We start from the raw sequence: 25,460 nt of genomic DNA, 5'->3' as shown, positions 1-25,460 counted from the left end.
TCACTTTTCTTCCTGTTTTATCATGTTTATGTATTCCTGGTACACTGGTGTCGATTGGTCACTAAAAAGAGCACAACAGGATTCTATTCTACAGTACGGACCGTTGCCTTTCTCAATTGCTCCGATTCCATAATGGCAACAGTGCCGAGCAACAAGGGTACTTAACTGTGCAATCAATTCAAGAAAGTAGTTTCAACTCAGTGTCCACTTTCTGCAGAGACACTGGCAATAGGGCTATTTCGGGTGCTCTTACAGCAGGCTTCATTCTCATAAGACTATATTTTCTACTGCTAGTATTCTTGCAGAGGAAGGTGCTGTTCAGTAACATGTGACTGCAGTGCAGCTCTATAAAAGGATGATCTACAATCCAGGGACACTACCCAACCAAGAGGACTTCCTGTAACATTCCACTACAGAGACAATCCCTTAAGAGAAACTTTTTCACTGCAGAGATTCTCACTGAGGAAAATGATTCTCAGTGCCATGTCACTGCAAGGAGGCTAGCTTAGGAGGATTCTCTTCACAGTTGAGATGGCACCTGAGGAAGACACTTTTCAGCAATTGGTGGCTACAGGGGAGCTCACTTAAGAGTAACATCTTAAATGCTGGGGCCCTCATAAGGAATTGAATTAGCAGTATCTGTTTCTCTGCTGCTATACTCCCTGAGAAACAAAATATTAAGTGACATGTCACAGTTGCAAGGCAGCTCTATGAAGACAGGACAAGATTCACGTGTCTTTACTGCATAGTCTCGCGGTAATATATCAGTATTGACAAGGTGAATGAAATGAGTGTGATGATTTTCATTGATGAGACCTTTTAATCATCTTTATGTTAATATATGTTGAAATTCGTTCATATTTAATTAAGATCAAAATTAAAAATAATTGACAACCCAGGTGGGACTTGAACCCACAATCCCCAGCTTCGGAGGCTGATGCCTTATCCATTAGGCCACAGGGCCACTTGATAGAAAAGCACTGATCTGACCATAATAGACCAACTGAACACCAATTCAAACACAGAACAAACACCCCATGGCAAAAACAACAAAAACATGAAAAAAAACACAGTCAACATGTAGAGCAAGTCTGTGAGTTTGGAAAACACACCTTGCATATGATGGTCCAGTGAGCGAAGGTAAAGAAAGGAACAACTCCTGCAACACAAACCCTTCCGCAATTCATATTGAACACTTTTGATTGAAGAGAGTATACAGTGCGTTGGTTGCTACTCCTCGCCATCCTTATTTATAGTATTTTGATTTATATGCACTGAAATAGCTTTTAGTTCGGCTTCTGATGTTTTGTCTTCTAAAAAATGTGTATATACTGGTACTTTCTACAGATGGAAATGAAGATGAACTCAAAATAGGGACAAATAGTCCTGACATGCACCAATCCTTAGCAACTGCTTTGGATTGGCCAAATGCGTAAATTCGATGCACTGTGTGTTATATTCTTGGCATTCGCACTTTACAAAATTTAAGAATTGCTGTAAGATTTTTCCATTATGGACACTATTCTAGAGTTCCTGCATTTTTCTTACTCTGTCTCAAAAATTGATGATTTCTACAAACTAGATTTCTTGCCTGGCATATTTTTATTTCACCTGACATCTCTGACTTCCTATCTGCGGTGATCACTGTCTCACGGCCACCCACTTGGTAAAGATAATAACTAGGAGGTCATTGACTTAGTGATAATGTATTCATTGTCTCTAATGATGACTTCTATGATGCCCTCACACTGCAATGCCCTCTTCTAGGTTGGAACATCCTTGCTAATTTGCTTGACTTTTCAAGTAATCCTTCACCTGTTGAAGCCAGATATTTTCCGAAACATGTGTCACAGAGTCTCATGGGCATGACACTTGACACAATATTCATCTTGAGCACCAGATTTTTTGTGATTTTCATGTCTTACCTATTCATTTCCTTTGACATAGTTTCAGATTCTCTTATTAATCACTCACTGCAAGTTTTGAATGCAGGTTTTGTGGACTTTTCTAAATAAAATGCATTACATTTGAATTCATTACTTTTCTTCCTGTTTTATCATGTTTATGTATTCCTGGTATACTGGTGTCGATTGGTCACTAAAACGAGCACAACAGGATTCTATTCTACAATACGGACCATTGTCTTTCTCAATCGCTCCGATTCCATAATGGCAACAGTGCCAAGCAACAAGGGTACTTAACTGTGCAATCAATTCAAGAAAGTAGTTTCAACTCAGTGTCCACTTTCTGCAGAGACACTGGCAGTAGGGCTATTTCGGGTGCTCTTACAGCAGGCTTCATTCTCATAAGACTATATTTTCTACTGCTAGTATTCTTGCAGAGGAAGGTGCTGTTCAGTAACATATGAGTGCAGTGCAGCTCTATAAAAGGATGATCTACAATCCAGGGACACTACCCAACCAAGAGGACTTCCTGTAACATTCCATGACAGAGACAATCCCTTAAGAGAAACTTTTTCACTGCAGAGATTCTCACTGAGGAAAATGATTCTCAGTGCCATGTCACTGCAAGGAGGCTAGCTTAGGAGGATTCTCTTCACAGTTGAGATGGCACCTGAGGAAGACACTTTTCAGCAATTGGTGGCTACATGGGAGCTCCCTTAAGAGTAACATCTTAAATGCTGGGGCCCTCATAAGGAATTGAATTAGCAGTATCTGTTTCTCTGCTGCTATACTCCCTGAGAAGCAAAATATTAAGTGATATGTCACAGTTGCAAGGCAGCTCTATGAAGACAGGACAAGATTCACGTGTCTTTACTGCATAGTGTCGCGGTAATACATCAGTATTGACAAGGTGAATGAAATGAGTGTGATGATTTTCATTGATGAGACCTTTTAATCATCTTTATGTTAATATATGTTGAAATTCGTTCATATTTAATTAAGATCAAAATTAAAAATAATTGACGACCCAGGTGGGACTTGAACCCACAATCCCCAGCTTCGGAGGCTGATGCCTTATCCATTAGGCCACAGGGCCACTTGATGGAAAAGCACTGATCTGACCATAATAGACCAGCTGAACACCAATTCACACACAGAATAAACACCCCATGGCAAAAACAACAAAAACATGAAAAAAACACAGTCAGCAAGTCTGTGAGTTTGGAAAACACACCTTGCATATGATGGTCCAGTGAGCGAAGGTAAAGAAAGGAACAACTCCTGCAACACAAACCCTTCCGCAATTCATATTGAACACTTTTGATTGAAGAGAGTATACAGTGCGGTGGTTGCTACTCCTCGCCATCCTTATTTATAGTATTTTGATTTATATGCACTGAAATAGCTTTTAGTTCGGTTTCTGATGTTTTGTCTTCTAAAAAATGTGTATATACTGGTACTTTCTACAGATGGAAATGAAGATGAACTCAAAATAGGGACAAATAGCCCTGACATGCACCATTCCTTAGCAACTGCTTTGGATTGGCCAAATGCGTAAATTCGATGCACTGTGTGTTATATTCTTGGCATTCGCACTTTACAAAATTTAAGAATTGCTGTAAGATTTTTCCATTATGGACACTATTCTAGAGTTCCAGCATTTTTCTTACTCTGTTTCAAAAATTGATGATTTCTACAAACTAGATTTCTTGCCTGGCTTATTTTCATTTCACCTGACATCTCTGACTTCCTATCTGTGGTGATCACTGTCTCACGGCCACCCACTTGGTAAAGATAATAACTAGGAGGTCATTGACTTAGTGATAATGTATTCATTGTCTCTAATGATGACTTCTATGATGCCCTCACACTGCAATGCCCTCTTCTAGGTTGGAACATCCTTGCTAACTTGCTTGACTTTTCAAGTAATCCTTCACCTGTTGAAGCCAGATATTTTCCGAAACATGTGTCACAGAGTCTCATGGGCATGACACTTGACACAATATCCATCTTGAGCACCAGATGTTTTGTGATTTTCATGTCTTACCTATTCATTTCCTTTGACATAGTTTCAGATCCTCTTATTAATCACTCACTGCAAGTTTTGAATGGTGCACGTTTTGTGGACTTTTCCAAATAAAATGCATTACATTTGAATTCATCACTTTTCTTCCTGTTTTATCATGTTTATGTATTCCTGGTACACTGGTGTCGATTGGTCACTAAAAAGAGCACAACAGGATTCTATTCTACAGTACGGACCGTTGCCTTTCTCAATTGCTCCGATTCCATAATGGCAACAGTGCCGAGCAACAAGGGTACTTAACTGTGCAATCAATTCAAGAAAGTAGTTTCAACTCAGTGTCCACTTTCTGCAGAGACACTGGCAATAGGGCTATTTCGGGTGCTCTTACAGCAGGCTTCATTCTCATAAGACTATATTTTCTACTGCTAGTATTCTTGCAGAGGAAGGTGCTGTTCAGTAACATGTGAGTGCAGTGCAGCTCTATAAAAGGATGATCTACAATCCAGGGACACTACCCAACCAAGAGGACTTCCTGTAACATTCCACTACAGAGACAATCCCTTAAGAGAAACTTTTTCACTGCAGAGATTCTCACTGAGGAAAATGATTCTCAGTGACATGTCACTGCAAGGAGGCTAGCTTAGGAGGATTCTCTTCACAGTTGAGATGGCACCTGAGGAAGACACTTTTCAGCAATTGGTGGCTACATGGGAGCTCACTTAAGAGTAACATCTTAAATGCTGGGGCCCTCATAAGGAATTGAATGAGCAGTATATGTTTCTCTGCTGCTATACTCCCTGAGAAACAAAATATTAAGTGACATGTCACAGTTGCAAGGCAGCTCTATGAAGACAGGACAAGATTCACGTGTCTTTACTGCATAGTCTCGCGGTAATATATCAGTATTGACAAGGTGAATGAAATGAGTGTGATGATTTTCATTGATGAGACCTTTTAATCATCTTTATGTTAATATATGTTGAAATTCGTTCATATTTAATTAAGATCAAAATTAAAAATAATTGACAACCCAGGTGGGACTTGAACCCACAATCCCCAGCTTCGGAGGCTGATGCCTTATCCATTAGGCCACAGGGCCACTTGATAGAAAAGCACTGATCTGACCATAATAGACCAACTGAACACCAATTCAAACACAGAACAAACACCCCATGGCAAAAACAACAAAAACATGAAAAAAAACACAGTCAACATGTAGAGCAAGTCTGTGAGTTTGGAAAACACACCTTGCATATGATGGTCCAGTGAGCGAAGGTAAAGAAAGGAACAACTCCTGCAACACAAACCCTTCCGCAATTCATATTGAACACTTTTGATTGAAGAGAGTATACAGTGCGTTGGTTGCTACTCCTCGCCATCCTTATTTATAGTATTTTGATTTATATGCACTGAAATAGCTTTTAGTTCGGCTTCTGATGTTTTGTCTTCTAAAAAATGTGTATATACTGGTACTTTCTACAGATGGAAATGAAGATGAACTCAAAATAGGGACAAATAGTCCTGACATGCACCAATCCTTAGCAACTGCTTTGGATTGGCCAAATGCGTAAATTCGATGCACTGTGTGTTATATTCTTGGCATTCGCACTTTACAAAATTTAAGAATTGCTGTAAGATTTTTCCATTATGGACACTATTCTAGAGTTCCTGCATTTTTCTTACTCTGTCTCAAAAATTGATGATTTCTACAAACTAGATTTCTTGCCTGGCATATTTTTATTTCACCTGACATCTCTGACTTCCTATCTGCGGTGATCACTGTCTCACGGCCACCCACTTGGTAAAGATAATAACTAGGAGGTCATTGACTTAGTGATAATGTATTCATTGTCTCTAATGATGACTTCTATGATGCCCTCACACTGCAATGCCCTCTTCTAGGTTGGAACATCCTTGCTAATTTGCTTGACTTTTCAAGTAATCCTTCACCTGTTGAAGCCAGATATTTTCCGAAACATGTGTCACAGAGTCTCATGGGCATGACACTTGACACAATATTCATCTTGAGCACCAGATTTTTTGTGATTTTCATGTCTTACCTATTCATTTCCTTTGACATAGTTTCAGATCCTCTTATTAATCACTCACTGCAAGTTTTGAATGCAGGTTTTGTGGACTTTTCTAAATAAAATGCATTACATTTGAATTCATTACTTTTCTTCCTGTTTTATCATGTTTATGTATTCCTGGTATACTGGTGTCGATTGGTCACTAAAACGAGCACAACAGGATTCTATTCTACAATACGGACCATTGTCTTTCTCAATCGCTCCGATTCCATAATGGCAACAGTGCCAAGCAACAAGGGTACTTAACTGTGCAATCAATTCAAGAAAGTAGTTTCAACTCAGTGTCCACTTTCTGCAGAGACACTGGCAGTAGGGCTATTTCGGGTGCTCTTACAGCAGGCTTCATTCTCATAAGACTATATTTTCTACTGCTAGTATTCTTGCAGAGGAAGGTGCTGTTCAGTAACATATGAGTGCAGTGCAGCTCTATAAAAGGATGATCTACAATCCAGGGACACTACCCAACCAAGAGGACTTCCTGTAACATTCCATGACAGAGACAATCCCTTAAGAGAAACTTTTTCACTGCAGAGATTCTCACTGAGGAAAATGATTCTCAGTGCCATGTCACTGCAAGGAGGCTAGCTTAGGAGGATTCTCTTCACAGTTGAGATGGCACCTGAGGAAGACACTTTTCAGCAATTGGTGGCTACATGGGAGCTCCCTTAAGAGTAACATCTTAAATGCTGGGGCCCTCATAAGGAATTGAATTAGCAGTATCTGTTTCTCTGCTGCTATACTCCCTGAGAAGCAAAATATTAAGTGATATGTCACAGTTGCAAGGCAGCTCTATGAAGACAGGACAAGATTCACGTGTCTTTACTGCATAGTGTCGCGGTAATACATCAGTATTGACAAGGTGAATGAAATGAGTGTGATGATTTTCATTGATGAGACCTTTTAATCATCTTTATGTTAATATATGTTGAAATTCGTTCATATTTAATTAAGATCAAAATTAAAAATAATTGACGACCCAGGTGGGACTTGAACCCACAATCCCCAGCTTCGGAGGCTGATGCCTTATCCATTAGGCCACAGGGCCACTTGATGGAAAAGCACTGATCTGACCATAATAGACCAGCTGAACACCAATTCACACACAGAATAAACACCCCATGGCAAAAACAACAAAAACATGAAAAAAACACAGTCAACATGTAAAGCAAGTCTGTGAGTTTGGAAAACACACCTTGCATATGATGGTCCAGTGAGCGAAGGTAAAGAAAGGAACAACTCCTGCAACACAAACCCTTCCGCAATTCATATTGAACACTTTTGATTGAAGAGAGTATACAGTGCGGTGGTTGCTACTCCTCGCCATCCTTATTTATAGTATTTTGATTTATATGCACTGAAATAGCTTTTAGTTCGGTTTCTGATGTTTTGTCTTCTAAAAAATGTGTATATACTGGTACTTTCTACAGATGGAAATGAAGATGAACTCAAAATAGGGACAAATAGCCCTGACATGCACCATTCCTTAGCAACTGCTTTGGATTGGCCAAATGCGTAAATTCGATGCACTGTGTGTTATATTCTTGGCATTCGCACTTTACAAAATTTAAGAATTGCTGTAAGATTTTTCCATTATGGACACTATTCTAGAGTTCCAGCATTTTTCTTACTCTGTTTCAAAAATTGATGATTTCTACAAACTAGATTTCTTGCCTGGCTTATTTTCATTTCACCTGACATCTCTGACTTCCTATCTGTGGTGATCACTGTCTCACGGCCACCCACTTGGTAAAGATAATAACTAGGAGGTCATTGACTTAGTGATAATGTATTCATTGTCTCTAATGATGACTTCTATGATGCCCTCACACTGCAATGCCCTCTTCTAGGTTGGAACATCCTTGCTAACTTGCTTGACTTTTCAAGTAATCCTTCACCTGTTGAAGCCAGATATTTTCCGAAACATGTGTCACAGAGTCTCATGGGCATGACACTTGACACAATATCCATCTTGAGCACCAGATGTTTTGTGATTTTCATGTCTTACCTATTCATTTCCTTTGACATAGTTTCAGATCCTCTTATTAATCACTCACTGCAAGTTTTGAATGGTGCACGTTTTGTGGACTTTTCCAAATAAAATGCATTACATTTGAATTCATCACTTTTCTTCCTGTTTTATCATGTTTATGTATTCCTGGTACACTGGTGTCGATTGGTCACTAAAAAGAGCACAACAGGATTCTATTCTACAGTACGGACCGTTGCCTTTCTCAATTGCTCCGATTCCATAATGGCAACAGTGCCGAGCAACAAGGGTACTTAACTGTGCAATCAATTCAAGAAAGTAGTTTCAACTCAGTGTCCACTTTCTGCAGAGACACTGGCAATAGGGCTATTTCGGGTGCTCTTACAGCAGGCTTCATTCTCATAAGACTATATTTTCTACTGCTAGTATTCTTGCAGAGGAAGGTGCTGTTCAGTAACATGTGAGTGCAGTGCAGCTCTATAAAAGGATGATCTACAATCCAGGGACACTACCCAACCAAGAGGACTTCCTGTAACATTCCACTACAGAGACAATCCCTTAAGAGAAACTTTTTCACTGCAGAGATTCTCACTGAGGAAAATGATTCTCAGTGACATGTCACTGCAAGGAGGCTAGCTTAGGAGGATTCTCTTCACAGTTGAGATGGCACCTGAGGAAGACACTTTTCAGCAATTGGTGGCTACATGGGAGCTCACTTAAGAGTAACATCTTAAATGCTGGGGCCCTCATAAGGAATTGAATGAGCAGTATATGTTTCTCTGCTGCTATACTCCCTGAGAAGCAAAATATTAAGTGATATGTCACAGTTGCAAGGCAGCTCATAGAAGACAGGACAAGATTCACGTGTCTTTACTGCATAGTGTCGCGGTAATACATCAGTATTGACAAGGTGAATGAAATGAGTGTGATGATTTTCATTGATGAGACCTTTTAATCATCTTTATGTTAATATATGTTGAAATTCGTTCATATTTAATTAAGATCAAAATTAAAAATAATTGACGACCCAGGTGGGACTTGAACCCACAATCCCCAGCTTCGGAGGCTGATGCCTTATCCATTAGGCCACAGGACCACTTGATGGAAAAGCACTGATCTGACCGTAATAGACCAGCTGAATACCAATTCACACACAGAATAAACACCCCATGGCAAAAACAACAAAAAGATGAAAAAAACACAGTCAACATGTAAAGCAAGTCTGTGAGTATGGAAAACACACCTTGCATATGATGGTCCAGTGAGCAAGGTAAAGAAAGGAACAACTCCTGCAACACAAACCCTTCTGCAATTCATATTGAACACTTTTGATTGAAGAGAGTATACAGTGCGGTGGTTGCTACTCCTCGCCATCCTTATTTATAGTATTTTGATTTATATGCACTGAAATAGCTTTTAGTTCGGCTTCTGATGTTTTGTCTTCTAAAAAATGTGTATATACTGGTACTTTCTACAGATGGAAATGAAGATGAACTCAAAATAGGGACAAATAGTACTGACATACACCAATCCTTAGCAACTGCTTTGGATTGGCCAAATGCGTAAATTCGATGCACTGTGTGTTATATTCTTGGCATTCGCACTTTACAAAATTTAAGAATTGCTGTAAGATTTTTCCATTATCGACACTATTCTAGAGTTCCAGCATTTTTCTTACTCTGTCTCAAAAATTGATGATTTCTACAAACTAGATTTCTTGCCTGGCATATTTTCATTCCACCTGACATCTCTGACTTCCTATCTGTGGTGATCACTGTCTCACGGCCACCCACTTGGTAAAGATAATAACTAGGAGGTCATTTACTTAGTGATAATGTATTCATTGTCTCTAATGATGACTTCTATGATGCCCTCACACTGCAATGCCCTCTTCTAGGTTGGAACATCCTTGCTAACTTGCTTGACTTTTCAAGTAATCCTTCACCTGTTGAAGCCAGATATTTTCCGAAACATGTGTCACAGAGTCTCATGGGCATGACACTTGACACAATATCCATCTTGAGCACCATATTTTTTGTGATTTTCATGTCTTACCTATTCATTTCCTTTGACATAGTTTCAGATCACTCACTGCAAGTTTTGAATGGTGCAGGTTTTGTGGACTTTTCTAAATAAAATGCATTACATTTGAATTCATCACTTTTCTTCCTGTTTTATCATGTTTATGTATTCCTGGTACACTGGTGTCGATTGGTCACTAAAAAGAGCACAACAGGATTCTATTCTACAGTACGGACCATTGTCTTTCTCAATCGCTCCGATTCCATAATGGCAACAGTGCCGAGCAACAAGGGTACTTAACTGTGCAATCAATTCAAGAAAGTAGTTTCAACTCAGTGTCCACTTTCTGCAGAGACACTGGCAGTAGGGCTATTTCGGGTGCTCTTACAGCAGGCTTCATTCTCATAAGACTATATTTTCTACTGCTAGTATTCTTGCAGAGGAAGGTGCTGTTCAGTAACATGTGAGTACAGTGCAGCTCTATAAAAGGATGATCTACAATCCAGGGACACTACCCAACCAAGAGGACTTCCTGTAACATTCCACGACAGAGACAATCCCTTAAGAGAAACTTTTTCACTGCAGAGATTCTCACTGAGGAAAATGATTCTCAGTGCCATGTCACTGCAAGGAGGCTAGCTTAGGAGGATTCTCTTCACAGTTGAGATGGCACCTGAGGAAGACACTTTTCAGCAATTGGTGGCTACAGGGGAGCTCACTTAAGAGTAACATCTTAAATGCTGGGGCCCTCATAAGGAATTGAATTAGCAGTATCTGTTTCTCTGCTGCTATACTCCCTGAGAAACAAAATATTAAGTGACATGTCACAGTTGCAAGGCAGCTCTATGAAGACAGGACAAGATTCACGTGTCTTTACTGCATAGTCTCGCGGTAATATATCAGTATTGACAAGGTGAATGAAATGAGTGTGATGATTTTCATTGATGAGACCTTTTAATCATCTTTATGTTAATATATGTTGAAATTCTTTCATATTTAATTAAGATCAAAATTAAAAATAATTGACGACCCAGGTGGGACTTGAACCCACAATCCCCAGCTTCGGAGGCTGATGCCTTATCCATTAGGCCACAGGGCCACTTGATAGAAAAACACTGATCTGACAATAATAGACCAACTGAACACCAATTCAAACACAGAATAAACACCCCATGGCAAAAACAACAAAAACATGAAAAAAAACCACAGTCAACATGTAGAGCAAGTCTGTGAGTTTGGAAAACACACCTTGGATATGATGGTCCAGTGAGCGAAGGTAAAGAAAGGAACAACTCCTGCAACACAAACCCTTCCGCAATTCATATTGAACACTTTTGATTGAAGAGAGTATACAGTGCAGTGGTTGCTACTCCTCGCCATCCTTATTTATAGTATTTTGATTTATATGCACTGAAATAGCTCTTAGTTTGGCTTCTGATGTTTTGTCTTCTAAAAAATGTGTATGTACTGGTACTTTCTACAGATGGAAATGAAGATGAACTCAAAATAGGGACAAATAGTCCTGATATACACCAATCCTTAGCAACTGCTTTGGATTGGCCAAATGCGTAAATTCGATGCACTGTGTGTTATATTCTTGGCATTCGCACTTTGCATATGATGGTCCAGTGAGCGAAGGTAAAGAAAGGAACAACTCCTGCAACACAAACCCTTCCGCAATTCATATTGAACACTTTTGATTGAAGAGAGTATACAGTGCAGTGGTTGCTACTCCTCGCCATCCTTATTTATAGTATTTTGATTTATATGCACTGAAATAGCTTTTAGTTCGGCTTCTGATGTTTTGTCTTCTAAAAAATGTGTATGTACTGGTACTTTCTACAGATGGAAATGAAGATGAACTCAAAATAGGGACAAATAGTCCTGACATACACCAATCCTTAGCAACTGCTTTGGATTGGCCAAATGCGTAAATTCGATGCACTGTGTGTTATATTCTTGGCATTCGCACTTTACAAAATTTAAGAATTGCTGTAAGATTTTTCCATTATGGACACTATTCTAGAGTTCCAGCATTTTTCTTACTCTGTCTCAAAAATTGATGATTTATACAAACTAGATTTCTTGCCTGGCATATTTTCATTTCACCTGACATCTCTGACTTCCTATCTGTGGTGATCACTGTCTCACGGCCACCCACTTGGTAAAGATAATAACTAGGAGGTCATTGACTTAGTGATAATGTATTCATTGCCTCTAATGATGACTTCTATGATGCCCTCACACTGCAATGCCCTCTTCTAGGTTGGAACATCCTTGCTAATTTGCTTGACTTTTCAAGTAATCCTTCACCTGTTGAAGCCAGATATTTTCCGAAACATGTGTCACAGAGTCTCATGGGCATGACACTTCACACAATATCCATCTTGAGCACCAGATGTTTTGTGATTTTCATGTCTTACCTATTCATTTCCTTTGACATAGTTTCAGATCCTCTTATTAATCACTCACTGCAAGTTTTGAATGGTGCACGTTTTGTGGACTTTTCCAAATAAAATGCATTACATTTGAATTCATCACTTTTCTTCCTGTTTTATCATGTTTATGTATTCCTGGTACACTGGTGTCGATTGGTCACTAAAAAGAGCACAACAGGATTCTATTCTACAGTACGGACCGTTGCCTTTCTCAATTGCTCCGATTCCATAATGGCAACAGTGCCGAGCAACAAGGGTACTTAACTGTGCAATCAATTCAAGAAAGTAGTTTCAACTCAGTGTCCACTTTCTGCAGAGACACTGGCAATAGGGCTATTTCGGGTGCTCTTACAGCAGGCTTCATTCTCATAAGACTATATTTTCTACTGCTAGTATTCTTGCAGAGGAAGGTGCTGTTCAGTAACATGTGAGTGCAGTGCAGCTCTATAAAAGGATGATCTACAATCCAGGGACACTACCCAACCAAGAGGACTTCCTGTAACATTCCACTACAGAGACAATCCCTTAAGAGAAACATTTTCACTGCAGAGATTCTCACTGAGGAAAATGATTCTCAGTGACATGTCACTGCAAGGAGGCTACCTTAGGAGGATTCTCTTCACAGTTGAGATGGCACCTGAGGAAGACACTTTTCAGCAATTGGTGGCTACATGGGAGCTCACTTAAGAGTAACATCTTAAATGCTGGGTCCCTCATAAGGAATTGAATGAGCAGTATATGTTTCTCTGCTGCTATACTCCCTGAGAAGCAAAATATTAAGTGATATGTCACAGTTGCAAGGCAGCTCATAGAAGACAGGACAAGATTCACGTGTCTTGACTGCATAGTGTCGCGGTAATACATCAGTATTGACAAGGTGAATGAAATGAGTGTGATGATTTTCATTGATGAGACCTTTTAATCATCTTTATGTTAATATATGTTGAAATTCGTTCATATTTAATTAAGATCAAAATTAAAAATAATTGACAACCCAGGTGGGACTTGAACCCACAATCCCCAGCTTCGGAGGCTGATGCCTTATCCATTAGGCCACAGGGCCACTTGATAGAAAAGCACTGATCTGACCGTAATAGACCAACTGACCACCAATTCAAACACAGAATAAACACCCCATGGCAAAAACAACAAAAACATGAAAAAAAACACAGTCAACATGTAGAGCAAGTCTTTGAGTTTGGAAAACACACCTTGCATATGATGGTCCAGTGAGCGAAGGTAAAGAAAGGAACAACTCCTGCAACACAAACCCTTCCGCAATTCATATTGAACACTTTTGATTGAAGAGAGTATACAGTGCGGTGGTTGCTACTCCTCGCCATCCTTATTTATAGTATTTTGATTTATATGCACTGAAATAGCTTTTAGTTTGGCTTCTGATGTTTTGTCTTCTAAGAAATGTGTATGTACTGGTACTTTCTACAGATGGAAATGAAGATGAACTCAAAATAGGGACAAATAGTACTGACATACACCAATCCTTAGCAACTGCTTTGGATTGGCCAAATGCGTAAATTCGATGCACTGTGTGTTATATTCTTGGCATTCGCACTTTACAAAATTTAAGAATTGCTGTAAGATTTTTCCATTATCGACACTATTCTAGAGTTCCAGCATTTTTCTTACTCTGTCTCAAAAATTGATGATTTCTACAAACTAGATTTCTTGCCTGGCATATTTTCATTCCACCTGACATCTCTGACTTCCTATCTGTGGTGATCACTGTCTCACGGCCACCCACTTGGTAAAGATAATAACTAGGAGGTCATTGACTTAGTGATAATGTATTCATTGTCTCTAATGATGACTTCTATGATGCCCTCACACTGCAATGCCCTCTTCTAGGTTGGAACATCCTTGCTAACTTGCTTGACTTTTCAAGTAATCCTTCACCTGTTGAAGCTAGATATTTTCCGAAACATGTGTCACAGAGTCTCATGGGCATGACACTTGACACAATATCCATCTTGAGCACCAGATTTTTTGTGATTTTCATGTCTTACCTATTCATTTCCTTTGACATAGTTTCAGATCCTCTTATTAATCACTCACTGCAAGTTTTGAATGGTGCAGGTTTTGTGGACTTTTCTAAATAAAATGCATTACATTTGAATTCATCACTTTTCTTCCTGTTTTATCATGTATTCCTGGTACACTGGTGTCGATTGGTCACTAAAAAGAGCACAACAGGATTCTATTCTACAGGACGGACGTTGTCTTTCTCAATCGCTCCGATTCCATAATGGCAACAGTGCCGAGCAACAAGGGTACTTAACTGTGCAATCAATTCAAGAAAGTAGTTTCAACTCAGTGTCCACTTTCTGCAGAGACACTGGCAGTAGGGCTATTTCGGGTGCTCTTACAGCAGGCTTCATTCTCATAAGACTATATTTTCTACTGCTAGTATTCTTGCAGAGGAAGGTGCTGTTCAGTAACATGTGAGTGCAGTGCAGCTCTATAAAAGGATGATCTACAATCCAGGGACACTACCCAACCAAGAGGACTTCCTGTAACATTCCACGACAGAGACAATCCCTTAAGAGAAACTTTTTCACTGCAGAGATTCTCACTGAGGAAAATGATTCTCAGTGCCATGTCACTGCAAGGAGGCTAGCTTAGGAGGATTCTCTTCACAGTTGAGATGGCACCTGAGGAAGACACTTTTCAGCAATTGGTGGCTACAGGGGAGCTCACTTAAGAGTAACATCTTAAATGCTGGGGCCCTCATAAGGAATTGAATTAGCAGTATCTGTTTCTATGGTGCTATACTCCCTGAGAAGCAAAATATTAAGTGATATGTCACAGTTGCAAGGCAGCTCTATGAAGACAGGACAAGATTCACGTGTCTTTACTGCATAGTGTCGCGGTAATACATCAGTATTGACAAGGTGAATGAAATGAGTGTGATGATTTTCATTGATGAGACCTTTTAATCATCTTTATGTTAATATATGTTGAAATTCGTTCATATTTAATTAAGATCAAAATTAAAAATAATTGACGACCCAGGTGGGACTTGAACCCACAATCCCCAGCTTCGGAGGCTGATGCCTTATCCATTAGGCCACAGGGCCACTTGATAGAAAAACACTGATCTGACAATAATAGACCAACTGAACACCAATTCAAACACAGAATAAACACCCCATGGCAAAAACAACAAAAACATGAAAAAAAACCACAGTCAACATGTAGAGCAAGTCTGTGAGTTTGGAAAACACACCTTGGATATGATGGTCCAGTGAGCGAAGGTAAAGAAAGGAACAACTCCTGCAACACAAACCCTTCCGCAATTCATATTGAACACTTTTGATTGAAGAGAGTATACAGTGCGGTGGTTGCTACTCCTCGCCATCCTTATTTATAGTATTTTGATTTATATGCCCTGAAATAGCTCTTAGTTTGGCTTCTGATGTTTTGTCTTCTAAAAAATGTGTATGTACTGGTACTTTCTACAGATGGAAATGAAGATGAGCTCAAAATAGGGACAAATAGTCCTGACATACACCAATCCTTAGCAACTGCTTTGGATTGGCCAAATGCGTAAATTCGATGCACTGTGTGTTATATTCTTGGCATTCGCACTTTACAAAATTTAAGAATTGCTGTAAGATTTTTCCATTATGGACACTATTCTAGAGTTCCAGCATTTTTCTTACTCTGTCTCAAAAATTGATGATTTCTACAAACTAGATTTCTTGCCTGGCATATTTTCATTTCACCTGACATCTCTGACTTCCTATCTGTGGTGATCACTGTCTCACGGCCACCCACTTGGTAAAGATAATAACTAGGAGGTCATTGACTTAGTGATAATGTATTCATTGCCTCTAATGATGACTTCTATGATGCCCTCACACTGCAATGCCCTCTTCTAGGTTGGAACATCCTTGCTAATTTGCTTGACTTTTCAAGTAATCCTTCACCTGTTGAAGCCACATATTTTCCGAAACATGTGTCACAGAGTCTCATGGGCATGACACTTGACACAATATCCATCTTGAGCACCAGATTTTTTGTGATTTTCATGTCTTACCTATTCATTTCCTTTGACATAGTTTCAGATCCTCTTATTAATCACTCACTGCAAGTTTTGAATGGCGCAGGTTTTGTGGACTTTTCTAAATAAAATGCATTACATTTGAATTCATCACTTTTCTTCCTGTTTTATCATGTTTATGTATTCCTGGTACACTGGTGTCGATTGGTCACTAAAAAGAGCACAACAGGATTCTATTCTACAGTACGGACCGTTGCCTTTCTCAATTGCTCCGATTCCATAATGGCAACAGTGCCGAGCAACAAGGGTACTTAACTGTGCAATCAATTCAAGAAAGTAGTTTCAACTCAGTGTCCACTTTCTGCAGAGACACTGGCAATAGGGCTATTTCGGGTGCTCTTACAGCAGGCTTCATTCTCATAAGACTATATTTTCTACTGCTAGTATTCTTGCAGAGGAAGGTGCTGTTCAGTAACATGTGACTGCAGTGCAGCTCTATAAAAGGATGATCTACAATCCAGGGACACTACCCAACCAAGAGGACTTCCTGTAACATTCCACTACAGAGACAATCCCTTAAGAGAAACTTTTTCACTGCAGAGATTCTCACTGAGGAAAATGATTCTCAGTGCCATGTCACTGCAAGGAGGCTAGCTTAGGAGGATTCTCTTCACAGTTGAGATGGCACCTGAGGAAGACACTTTTCAGCAATTGGTGGCTACAGGGGAGCTCACTTAAGAGTAACATCTTAAATGCTGGGGCCCTCATAAGGAATTGAATTAGCAGTATCTGTTTCTCTGCTGCTATACTCCCTGAGAAACAAAATATTAAGTGACATGTCACAGTTGCAAGGCAGCTCTATGAAGACAGGACAAGATTCACGTGTCTTTACTGCATAGTCTCGCGGTAATATATCAGTATTGACAAGGTGAATGAAATGAGTGTGATGATTTTCATTGATGAGACCTTTTAATCATCTTTATGTTAATATATGTTGAAATTCGTTCATATTTAATTAAGATCAAAATTAAAAATAATTGACAACCCAGGTGGGACTTGAACCCACAATCCCCAGCTTCGGAGGCTGATGCCTTATCCATTAGGCCACAGGGCCACTTGATAGAAAAGCACTGATCTGACCATAATAGACCAACTGAACACCAATTCAAACACAGAACAAACACCCCATGGCAAAAACAACAAAAACATGAAAAAAAACACAGTCAACATGTAGAGCAAGTCTGTGAGTTTGGAAAACACACCTTGCATATGATGGTCCAGTGAGCGAAGGTAAAGAAAGGAACAACTCCTGCAACACAAACCCTTCCGCAATTCATATTGAACACTTTTGATTGAAGAGAGTATACAGTGCGTTGGTTGCTACTCCTCGCCATCCTTATTTATAGTATTTTGATTTATATGCACTGAAATAGCTTTTAGTTCGGCTTCTGATGTTTTGTCTTCTAAAAAATGTGTATATACTGGTACTTTCTACAGATGGAAATGAAGATGAACTCAAAATAGGGACAAATAGTCCTGACATGCACCAATCCTTAGCAACTGCTTTGGATTGGCCAAATGCGTAAATTCGATGCACTGTGTGTTATATTCTTGGCATTCGCACTTTACAAAATTTAAGAATTGCTGTAAGATTTTTCCATTATGGACACTATTCTAGAGTTCCTGCATTTTTCTTACTCTGTCTCAAAAATTGATGATTTCTACAAACTAGATTTCTTGCCTGGCATATTTTTATTTCACCTGACATCTCTGACTTCCTATCTGCGGTGATCACTGTCTCACGGCCACCCACTTGGTAAAGATAATAACTAGGAGGTCATTGACTTAGTGATAATGTATTCATTGTCTCTAATGATGACTTCTATGATGCCCTCACACTGCAATGCCCTCTTCTAGGTTGGAACATCCTTGCTAATTTGCTTGACTTTTCAAGTAATCCTTCACCTGTTGAAGCCAGATATTTTCCGAAACATGTGTCACAGAGTCTCATGGGCATGACACTTGACACAATATTCATCTTGAGCACCAGATTTTTTGTGATTTTCATGTCTTACCTATTCATTTCCTTTGACATAGTTTCAGATCCTCTTATTAATCACTCACTGCAAGTTTTGAATGCAGGTTTTGTGGACTTTTCTAAATAAAATGCATTACATTTGAATTCATTACTTTTCTTCCTGTTTTATCATGTTTATGTATTCCTGGTATACTGGTGTCGATTGGTCACTAAAACGAGCACAACAGGATTCTATTCTACAATACGGACCATTGTCTTTCTCAATCGCTCCGATTCCATAATGGCAACAGTGCCAAGCAACAAGGGTACTTAACTGTGCAATCAATTCAAGAAAGTAGTTTCAACTCAGTGTCCACTTTCTGCAGAGACACTGGCAGTAGGGCTATTTCGGGTGCTCTTACAGCAGGCTTCATTCTCATAAGACTATATTTTCTACTGCTAGTATTCTTGCAGAGGAAGGTGCTGTTCAGTAACATATGAGTGCAGTGCAGCTCTATAAAAGGATGATCTACAATCCAGGGACACTACCCAACCAAGAGGACTTCCTGTAACATTCCATGACAGAGACAATCCCTTAAGAGAAACTTTTTCACTGCAGAGATTCTCACTGAGGAAAATGATTCTCAGTGCCATGTCACTGCAAGGAGGCTAGCTTAGGAGGATTCTCTTCACAGTTGAGATGGCACCTGAGGAAGACACTTTTCAGCAATTGGTGGCTACATGGGAGCTCCCTTAAGAGTAACATCTTAAATGCTGGGGCCCTCATAAGGAATTGAATTAGCAGTATCTGTTTCTCTGCTGCTATACTCCCTGAGAAGCAAAATATTAAGTGATATGTCACAGTTGCAAGGCAGCTCTATGAAGACAGGACAAGATTCACGTGTCTTTACTGCATAGTGTCGCGGTAATACATCAGTATTGACAAGGTGAATGAAATGAGTGTGATGATTTTCATTGATGAGACCTTTTAATCATCTTTATGTTAATATATGTTGAAATTCGTTCATATTTAATTAAGATCAAAATTAAAAATAATTGACGACCCAGGTGGGACTTGAACCCACAATCCCCAGCTTCGGAGGCTGATGCCTTATCCATTAGGCCACAGGGCCACTTGATGGAAAAGCACTGATCTGACCATAATAGACCAGCTGAACACCAATTCACACACAGAATAAACACCCCATGGCAAAAACAACAAAAACATGAAAAAAACACAGTCAACATGTAAAGCAAGTCTGTGAGTTTGGAAAACACACCTTGCATATGATGGTCCAGTGAGCGAAGGTAAAGAAAGGAACAACTCCTGCAACACAAACCCTTCCGCAATTCATATTGAACACTTTTGATTGAAGAGAGTATACAGTGCGGTGGTTGCTACTCCTCGCCATCCTTATTTATAGTATTTTGATTTATATGCACTGAAATAGCTTTTAGTTCGGTTTCTGATGTTTTGTCTTCTAAAAAATGTGTATATACTGGTACTTTCTACAGATGGAAATGAAGATGAACTCAAAATAGGGACAAATAGTACTGACATACACCAATCCTTAGCAACTGCTTTGGATTGGCCAAATGCGTAAATTCGATGCACTGTGTGTTATATTCTTGGCATTCGCACTTTACAAAATTTAAGAATTGCTGTAAGATTTTTCCATTATCGACACTATTCTAGAGTTCCAGCATTTTTCTTACTCTGTCTCAAAAATTGATGATTTCTACAAACTAGATTTCTTGCCTGGCATATTTTCATTCCACCTGACATCTCTGACTTCCTATCTGTGGTGATCACTGTCTCACGGCCACCCACTTGGTAAAGATAATAACTAGGAGGTCATTTACTTAGTGATAATGTATTCATTGTCTCTAATGATGACTTCTATGATGCCCTCACACTGCAATGCCCTCTTCTAGGTTGGAACATCCTTGCTAACTTGCTTGACTTTTCAAGTAATCCTTCACCTGTTGAAGCCAGATATTTTCCGAAACATGTGTCACAGAGTCTCATGGGCATGACACTTGACACAATATCCATCTTGAGCACCATATTTTTTGTGATTTTCATGTCTTACCTATTCATTTCCTTTGACATAGTTTCAGATCACTCACTGCAAGTTTTGAATGGTGCAGGTTTTGTGGACTTTTCTAAATAAAATGCATTACATTTGAATTCATCACTTTTCTTCCTGTTTTATCATGTTTATGTATTCCTGGTACACTGGTGTCGATTGGTCACTAAAAAGAGCACAACAGGATTCTATTCTACAGTACGGACCATTGTCTTTCTCAATCGCTCCGATTCCATAATGGCAACAGTGCCGAGCAACAAGGGTACTTAACTGTGCAATCAATTCAAGAAAGTAGTTTCAACTCAGTGTCCACTTTCTGCAGAGACACTGGCAGTAGGGCTATTTCGGGTGCTCTTACAGCAGGCTTCATTCTCATAAGACTATATTTTCTACTGCTAGTATTCTTGCAGAGGAAGGTGCTGTTCAGTAACATGTGAGTACAGTGCAGCTCTATAAAAGGATGATCTACAATCCAGGGACACTACCCAACCAAGAGGACTTCCTGTAACATTCCACGACAGAGACAATCCCTTAAGAGAAACTTTTTCACTGCAGAGATTCTCACTGAGGAAAATGATTCTCAGTGCCATGTCACTGCAAGGAGGCTAGCTTAGGAGGATTCTCTTCACAGTTGAGATGGCACCTGAGGAAGACACTTTTCAGCAATTGGTGGCTACAGGGGAGCTCACTTAAGAGTAACATCTTAAATGCTGGGGCCCTCATAAGGAATTGAATTAGCAGTATCTGTTTCTCTGCTGCTATACTCCCTGAGAAACAAAATATTAAGTGACATGTCACAGTTGCAAGGCAGCTCTATGAAGACAGGACAAGATTCACGTGTCTTTACTGCATAGTCTCGCGGTAATATATCAGTATTGACAAGGTGAATGAAATGAGTGTGATGATTTTCATTGATGAGACCTTTTAATCATCTTTATGTTAATATATGTTGAAATTCTTTCATATTTAATTAAGATCAAAATTAAAAATAATTGACGACCCAGGTGGGACTTGAACCCACAATCCCCAGCTTCGGAGGCTGATGCCTTATCCATTAGGCCACAGGGCCACTTGATAGAAAAACACTGATCTGACAATAATAGACCAACTGAACACCAATTCAAACACAGAATAAACACCCCATGGCAAAAACAACAAAAACATGAAAAAAAACCACAGTCAACATCTAACTTGCTTGACTTTTCAAGTAATCCTTCACCTGTTGAAGCCAGATATTTTCCGAAACATGTGTCACAGAGTCTCATGGGCATGACACTTGACACAATATCCATCTTGAGCACCAGATTTTTTGTGATTTTCATGTCTTACCTATTCATTTCCTTTGACATAGTTTCAGATCCTCTTATTAATCACTCACTGCAAGTTTTGAATGGTGCAGGTTTTGTGGACTTTTCTAAATAAAATGCATTACATTTGAATTCATCACTTTTCTTCCTGTTTTATCATGTTTATGTATTCCTGGTACACTGGTGTCGATTGGTCACTAAAAAGAGCACAACAGGATTCTATTCTACAGTACGGACCGTTGTCTTTCTCAATCGCTCCGATTCCATAATGGCAACAGTGCCGAGCAACAAGGGTACTTAACTGTGCAATCAATTCAAGAAAGTAGTTTCAACTCAGTGTCCACTTTCTGCAGAGACACTGGCAGTAGGGCTATTTCGGGTGCTCTTACAGCAGGCTTCATTCTCATAAGACTATATTTTCTACTGCTAGTATTCTTGCAGAGGAAGGTGCTGTTCAGTAACATCTGAGTGCAGTGCAGCTCTATAAAAGGATGATCTACAATCCAGGGACACTACCCAACCAAGAGGACTTCCTGTAACATTCCACGACAGAGACAATCCCTTAAGAGAAACTTTTTCACTGCAGAGATTCTCACTGAGAAAAATGATTCTCAGTGCCATGTCACTGCAAGGAGGCTAGCTTAGGAGGATTCTCTTCACAGTTGAGATGGCACCTGAGGAAGACACTTTTCAGCAATTGGTGGCTACAGGGGAGCTCACTTAAGAGTAACATCTTAAATGCTGGGGCCCTCATAAGGAATTGAATTAGCAGTATCTGTTTCTATGGTGCTATACTCCCTGAGAAGCAAAATATTAAGTGATATGTCACAGTTGCAAGGCAGCTCTATGAAGACAGGACAAGATTCACATGTCTTTACTGCATAGTGTCGCGGTAATACATCAGTATTGACAAGCTGAATGAAATGAGTGTGATGATTTTCATTGATGAGACCTTTTAATCATCTTTATGTTAATATATGTTGAAATTCGTTCATATTTAATTAAGCTCAAAATTAAAAATAATTGACGACCCAGGAGGGACTTGAACCCACAATCCCCAGCTTCGGAGGCTGATGCCTCATCCATTAGGCCACAGGGCCACTTGATGGAAAAGCACTGATCTGACCGTAATAGACCAGCTGAACACCAATTCACACACAGAATAAACACCCCATGGCAAAAACAACAAAAACATGAAAAAAACACAGTCAACATGTAAAGCAAGTCTGTGAGTTTGGAAAACACACCTTGCATATGATGGTCCAGTGAGCGAAGGTAAAGAAAGGAACAACTCCTGCAACACAAACCCTTCCGCAATTCATATTGAACACTTTTGATTGAAGAGAGTATACAGTGCGTTGGTTGCTACTCCTCGCCATCCTTATTTATAGTATTTTGATTTATATGCACTGAAATAGCTTTTAGTTCGGCTTCTGATGTTTTGTCTTCTAAAAAATGTGTATATACTGGTACTTTCTACAGATGGAAATGAAGATGAACTCAAAATAGGGACAAATAGTCCTGACATGCACCAATCCTTAGCAACTGCTTTGGATTGGCCAAATGCGTAAATTCGATGCACTGTGTGTTATATTCTTGGCATTCGCACTTTACAAAATTTAAGAATTGCTGTAAGATTTTTCCATTATGGACACTATTCTAGAGTTCCTGCATTTTTCTTACTCTGTCTCAAAAATTGATGATTTCTACAAACTAGATTTCTTGCCTGGCATATTTTTATTTCACCTGACATCTCTGACTTCCTATCTGCGGTGATCACTGTCTCACGGCCACCCACTTGGTAAAGATAATAACTAGGAGGTCATTGACTTAGTGATAATGTATTCATTGTCTCTAATGATGACTTCTATGATGCCCTCACACTGCAATGCCCTCTTCTAGGTTGGAACATCCTTGCTAATTTGCTTGACTTTTCAAGTAATCCTTCACCTGTTGAAGCCAGATATTTTCCGAAACATGTGTCACAGAGTCTCATGGGCATGACACTTGACACAATATTCATCTTGAGCACCAGATTTTTTGTGATTTTCATGTCTTACCTATTCATTTCCTTTGACATAGTTTCAGATCCTCTTATTAATCACTCACTGCAAGTTTTGAATGCAGGTTTTGTGGACTTTTCTAAATAAAATGCATTACATTTGAATTCATTACTTTTCTTCCTGTTTTATCATGTTTATGTATTCCTGGTATACTGGTGTCGATTGGTCACTAAAACGAGCACAACAGGATTCTATTCTACAATACGGACCATTGTCTTTCTCAATCGCTCCGATTCCATAATGGCAACAGTGCCAAGCAACAAGGGTACTTAACTGTGCAATCAATTCAAGAAAGTAGTTTCAACTCAGTGTCCACTTTCTGCAGAGACACTGGCAGTAGGGCTATTTCGGGTGCTCTTACAGCAGGCTTCATTCTCATAAGACTATATTTTCTACTGCTAGTATTCTTGCAGAGGAAGGTGCTGTTCAGTAACATATGAGTGCAGTGCAGCTCTATAAAAGGATGATCTACAATCCAGGGACACTACCCAACCAAGAGGACTTCCTGTAACATTCCATGACAGAGACAATCCCTTAAGAGAAACTTTTTCACTGCAGAGATTCTCACTGAGGAAAATGATTCTCAGTGCCATGTCACTGCAAGGAGGCTAGCTTAGGAGGATTCTCTTCACAGTTGAGATGGCACCTGAGGAAGACACTTTTCAGCAATTGGTGGCTACATGGGAGCTCCCTTAAGAGTAACATCTTAAATGCTGGGGCCCTCATAAGGAATTGAATTAGCAGTATCTGTTTCTCTGCTGCTATACTCCCTGAGAAGCAAAATATTAAGTGATATGTCACAGTTGCAAGGCAGCTCTATGAAGACAGGACAAGATTCACGTGTCTTTACTGCATAGTGTCGCGGTAATACATCAGTATTGACAAGGTGAATGAAATGAGTGTGATGATTTTCATTGATGAGACCTTTTAATCATCTTTATGTTAATATATGTTGAAATTCGTTCATATTTAATTAAGATCAAAATTAAAAATAATTGACGACCAAGGTGGGACTTGAACCCACAATCCCCAGCTTCGGAGGCTGATGCCTTATCCATTAGGCCACAGGGCCACTTGATGGAAAAGCACTGATCTGACCATAATAGACCAGCTGAACACCAATTTACACACAGAATAAACACCCCATGGCAAAAACAACAAAAACATGAAAAAAACACAGTCAACATGTAAAGCAAGTCTGTGAGTTTGGAAAACACACCTTGCATATGATGGTCCAGTGAGCGAAGGTAAAGAAAGGAACAACTCCTGCAACACAAACCCTTCCGCAATTCATATTGAACACTTTTGATTGAAGAGAGTATACAGTGCGGTGGTTGCTACTCCTCGCCATCCTTATTTATAGTATTTTGATTTATATGCACTGAAATAGCTTTTAGTTCGGTTTCTGATGTTTTGTCTTCTAAAAAATGTGTATATACTGGTACTTTCTACAGATGGAAATGAAGATGAACTCAAAATAGGGACAAATAGCCCT

At 39.4% G+C, this 25,460-nt stretch overlaps 12 non-coding genes across 12 annotated transcripts; all 12 read right to left on the bottom strand.

Moving 5' to 3' along the window:
* Positions 1 to 891: 891 nt before the first annotated feature.
* Positions 892 to 964, bottom strand: TRNAR-CCG (transfer RNA arginine (anticodon CCG)). The gene has a single exon. It is a non-coding gene; the product is annotated as a tRNA-Arg (tRNA).
* Positions 965 to 2,927: 1,963 nt separating this feature from the next.
* Positions 2,928 to 3,000, bottom strand: TRNAR-CCG (transfer RNA arginine (anticodon CCG)). Its single transcript has one exon. It is a non-coding gene; the product is annotated as a tRNA-Arg (tRNA).
* Positions 3,001 to 4,956: 1,956 nt separating this feature from the next.
* On the bottom strand, positions 4,957 to 5,029 carry TRNAR-CCG (transfer RNA arginine (anticodon CCG)). Its single transcript has one exon. It is a non-coding gene; the product is annotated as a tRNA-Arg (tRNA).
* Positions 5,030 to 6,992: 1,963 nt separating this feature from the next.
* Positions 6,993 to 7,065, bottom strand: TRNAR-CCG (transfer RNA arginine (anticodon CCG)). The gene has a single exon. It is a non-coding gene; the product is annotated as a tRNA-Arg (tRNA).
* Positions 7,066 to 9,030: 1,965 nt separating this feature from the next.
* TRNAR-CCG (transfer RNA arginine (anticodon CCG)) lies at positions 9,031 to 9,103 on the bottom strand. The gene has a single exon. It is a non-coding gene; the product is annotated as a tRNA-Arg (tRNA).
* A 1,952-nt stretch (positions 9,104 to 11,055) lies between these two features.
* TRNAR-CCG (transfer RNA arginine (anticodon CCG)) lies at positions 11,056 to 11,128 on the bottom strand. Its single transcript has one exon. It is a non-coding gene; the product is annotated as a tRNA-Arg (tRNA).
* Positions 11,129 to 13,457: 2,329 nt separating this feature from the next.
* Positions 13,458 to 13,530, bottom strand: TRNAR-CCG (transfer RNA arginine (anticodon CCG)). Its single transcript has one exon. It is a non-coding gene; the product is annotated as a tRNA-Arg (tRNA).
* Positions 13,531 to 15,489: 1,959 nt separating this feature from the next.
* TRNAR-CCG (transfer RNA arginine (anticodon CCG)) lies at positions 15,490 to 15,562 on the bottom strand. The gene has a single exon. It is a non-coding gene; the product is annotated as a tRNA-Arg (tRNA).
* A 1,967-nt stretch (positions 15,563 to 17,529) lies between these two features.
* TRNAR-CCG (transfer RNA arginine (anticodon CCG)) lies at positions 17,530 to 17,602 on the bottom strand. Its single transcript has one exon. It is a non-coding gene; the product is annotated as a tRNA-Arg (tRNA).
* A 1,963-nt stretch (positions 17,603 to 19,565) lies between these two features.
* TRNAR-CCG (transfer RNA arginine (anticodon CCG)) lies at positions 19,566 to 19,638 on the bottom strand. The gene has a single exon. It is a non-coding gene; the product is annotated as a tRNA-Arg (tRNA).
* Positions 19,639 to 21,591: 1,953 nt separating this feature from the next.
* TRNAR-CCG (transfer RNA arginine (anticodon CCG)) lies at positions 21,592 to 21,664 on the bottom strand. Its single transcript has one exon. It is a non-coding gene; the product is annotated as a tRNA-Arg (tRNA).
* Positions 21,665 to 24,964: 3,300 nt separating this feature from the next.
* Positions 24,965 to 25,037, bottom strand: TRNAR-CCG (transfer RNA arginine (anticodon CCG)). Its single transcript has one exon. It is a non-coding gene; the product is annotated as a tRNA-Arg (tRNA).
* Between the last annotated feature and the right edge of the window lie 423 nt (positions 25,038 to 25,460).

Source organism: Ambystoma mexicanum, chromosome 3q (assembly GCF_040938575.1).
Source record: "Ambystoma mexicanum isolate Mex_15411 chromosome 3q, UKY_AmexF1_1, whole genome shotgun sequence".
In the NCBI taxonomy this organism is placed as follows: domain Eukaryota; kingdom Metazoa; phylum Chordata; class Amphibia; order Caudata; family Ambystomatidae; genus Ambystoma; species Ambystoma mexicanum.
This window is presented reverse-complemented; position numbering and strand designations above follow the sequence as displayed.